At 41.1% G+C, this 3514-nt stretch overlaps 1 non-coding gene across 1 annotated transcript; it reads left to right on the plus strand.

The window, feature by feature from the left end:
* The first annotated feature begins 1373 nt into the window (after positions 1-1373).
* On the plus strand, positions 1374-1446 carry trnar-acg. The gene has a single exon. It is a non-coding gene; the product is annotated as a tRNA-Arg (tRNA).
* The last annotated feature ends 2068 nt before the right edge of the window (positions 1447-3514 follow it).

Here is a 3514-nt window from a genome sequence, read left to right on the forward strand (position 1 = left end):
AATATATATGATATATATTATAGTCTCATGATAGTTTGATTTTGATAACATTAAGAAAGTATCAGGTTGCAATTGATTATGATAAATACACATTCAAATATTCTACTTTTTTATAATTTAATGCCTTATGAAGTATTTAATGTTTTGTGAAATGTGTCAATATTGTATTTCATAATTAGTAAAACCAAAGATTAAGTTCATTATGTTTAAATCGCTGCATTTTGCCACATCCATTAAGGTTGCTAGTCCCACATTGTATTAAATGAGTTGGGTAGTGGACAGTTGGAGACTGGGCGGAGTTAAACGTTTGACCCCGCCCATCAACGTTTAACTCCGCCCCTCAATGTGTCTGCGGGTCTGCAGTCCGGGGTACATGGGAGGGGCTGTGATCGTATAGTGGTTAGTACTCTGCCGGTTCGAATACGGGTCACGGCAGCTTTGTAAAGCTAGTTCTCTGTTATGCCTCCAAATTGTTCCATCATCTGCTCCATTTTATGTTGATAGAAACTTGACAGCTTAGACAAAGGTCCTGCAGGAGGCCCCACATTTTGCACTACAACACATTTTGACTGGCTTTCTGTACACTTACCAACAAAGATCAACACTGTTTGCATAGAATGGTGTGAGAAGCCAGGTACTCCCAATGCTCTCTGAACGTAGGGCTAGTGGGGCAATGGGTAATGCGTCTGACTGTAGATCACACGATGTTAGGGTTGACTCCTGGATAGTTTGTTCTGTTCTTTAGCTATTAAATTACTTGATCCTCATTTCCAAGTTTACTCCTCTACAAACTGTCTATCACAGTAAATTAAATACACAGTAAAAAACCAAATGATGCGTATATAGCTTTTCAACATGTGCTAAAAAAGCTCTAAATCCTTCAATTTAACTTTAGCACAGCTATCATCAAGCTTTATCTGTTGTTGTTTTTTTAGAATCAGCTGTACTAGATAAACTATCCCTGGAATTTTCAGTTGTTACTCATCAATTAGGGAAACCTAGAAAATAGCAGCATAATTGTGGATCTGATTTCCGACTATGCTTTCACAACAACGCAGCGATTTTAATACCAAATGGTCGTGATCTTATAGTGCTCGTTACTCTGCGCTGCGGTGGCTGCAGCAACCTCGGTAGGAATCCGGGTCACGGCACCTGTGAGAAGCTACTTTTCTGTTGTTTCTTTGAATTACTACATCTTCTGCTTTGCTTCACATTGATAGAAACTGGACAGCTTAGCCTAAAAGTCCTGCAAGAGTCCCAATATTTTGGACTTTAACAAACGTTTAACTGGCCTTCTACATCCTTGCCAACAAAGATCACCACTGTTTGCATAGAATGGTATGAGAAAGTAGCTATTGCTAATACTAAAGGTAGGGCTAGTGGCGTAATGGATAACGCGTCTAACTACGGATCAGAAGATTCTAGGTTCAACTCCTGGCTAGCTCGTAGTACTTTTTAGCAACTAAATCCCTTGTTTGTCACGTCCAACTTTACCCCCCCAGTACAATCTCGTTGCCTGCTCCTGTGAAGCTCTTGCCTTGCCTTGCTTTACCTTACTGCGTGGCTGGGTTAAAAAAAATAATTTATATAACTATATACTGTGTATATAAGATCCTTTCACGTTTGGTATTGCGTTGGTCTGTAACATTATAGGACATAGAACAATAACCATGTGGTTTGTTTAAGTGGTGTTACCGTAGCTAGCTGTATCGTGGATTGACAATGCAAGGTAGCTACTGCTAGCGAGTGAATAATGAAAGAGTCAGGAGGGAAAAGTAAAGCTAAGCGCAAATATGAAGAGGAGCACAGGACTTTTTTATCTGAGTGGGAGGAACTGTATTTTTTTGTGGAACGAAATGGGAACCTTTTCTGCGTGATTTGCGAGACTTTACTATCGCATTTTAAAGCATCAAACCTGGAGCGCCATTTCACCTCGCTCCATGCTAACATCGCCCTGGATTTCCCCAAAGGCAGTGAACTCCGCAAGCACAAGGTAAACACGTTGAAACGGCAGTCAGAGAAGCAGACTCAACGTTTTCGAAAATTCGCAAGGCACTCAGAGACTGTCTCGTTAGCATCATATCAGGTAGCATGGAACATTGCTCGTGCTAAAAAGCCATACAGTGAAGGGGACTTTGTGAAGACATGTCTCAAAGATGTCATTGCTATCCTAGCGCCTGAAAATGACAATTTAAATAAAAATAAAAAAATCTGTAAATTTACATACATTTTCCTTTTAACTTTACAGATTTTTTCTGAATTTTTTAAATACATAAAAACACTAATAAATTACAAAAATAAACTGAATTTAAGGGACAACTAGCACGTGTGAAACCACCTGTGGGAGTGGAACATGGATGTGTAGAGATGGGCTTTCAAATAATGCACCTTTTGACAATTTGACATGTCACAGTGGGAAAAGCAAAGGTATAAATAAAAATGAATTATGGCTCAACTCAATTTACATTTTTACAGTAGACATAAGGGATTACAAAGTCAAGAAACTAGGTGCTGATAGTGAAGGGCAAGGCCTTCTTGGAGACCTTGAATAGAGTCCTGTATGGGGCTCCAGATCTCCATAGTTCTGCCGGGGGACTTTCACGCACACGTGGGCAATAATGGAGCTACTTGGAGAGGCGTGATTGGGAGGAAAGTCCACCCTGATTTGAACCAGAGAAGAAGAAATGTGTTTCCGCCCTGTTTCGAACAGGGGACATTTTGAGTGCTGGGCGAACGTGATAACCACTACAGAAACTGATGAAAATGGCTTTTTGCATGTTCGTGCTGAAATGCACTATTTATATTTTACTGTAAATGTTTAAAATGCTGTTAGACATGTTAATTTTTGACACATGGAGATTTTAAACTGTATTCAGTCACAGATGCTTTGTCCTGGATTTGAGTGACAGCGAATATGTAGTAAACCTAAATATATATATGTGTATTTACTGTGGCATAAAGGCTAGAATAGCGCCACCTATTGATTTTCTCAAAAACACAGCTTAGGCATTCCTCGTTAGTATATTGGACAGTATCTCTGCCTGTCACGTGGAAGATTGGGGTTTGATTCCCTGACGGGGAGATTTTTCTACCAGCTTAGGCCTCGAGCAAACGCGTTGGACTGTTCATGAGGGGAAAGCAGGCCTTGGCTCAGGCTGTGTTCAGCATGGGAGGAGAACTCCTGACCCCTGAATGGGAATATTGTCAAGCGATGGAAGGAGCACACCTCCTGGACATGAGCAACACGTCTCAAGGCGCAGTAGGAGGTGGAAGAAAGTCTGTGCAGCTTCGAATTTCTCTTATGCTCTTTGCAGATGAGGTGGTTCTGTTGGCTTCATCAGGCAGTAATCTACAGCCCCGACTGGGGGAGAATAAAGTCCAGTGTCAAGCATTCAGGATCTGAAGCTCACCGTCGTGGCCCAGGTTCAATTCCCGGTGTTACGACCCTTACGTTTAACGTCTAGGGGAAGCTAGGGCGTAACACAAACCAACAGCTCACTAATGGAAAAGAGAC

The sequence above is a fragment of the Etheostoma cragini genome, unplaced genomic scaffold (genome assembly GCF_013103735.1).
Source record: "Etheostoma cragini isolate CJK2018 unplaced genomic scaffold, CSU_Ecrag_1.0 ScbMSFa_4662, whole genome shotgun sequence".
In the NCBI taxonomy this organism is placed as follows: domain Eukaryota; kingdom Metazoa; phylum Chordata; class Actinopteri; order Perciformes; family Percidae; genus Etheostoma; species Etheostoma cragini.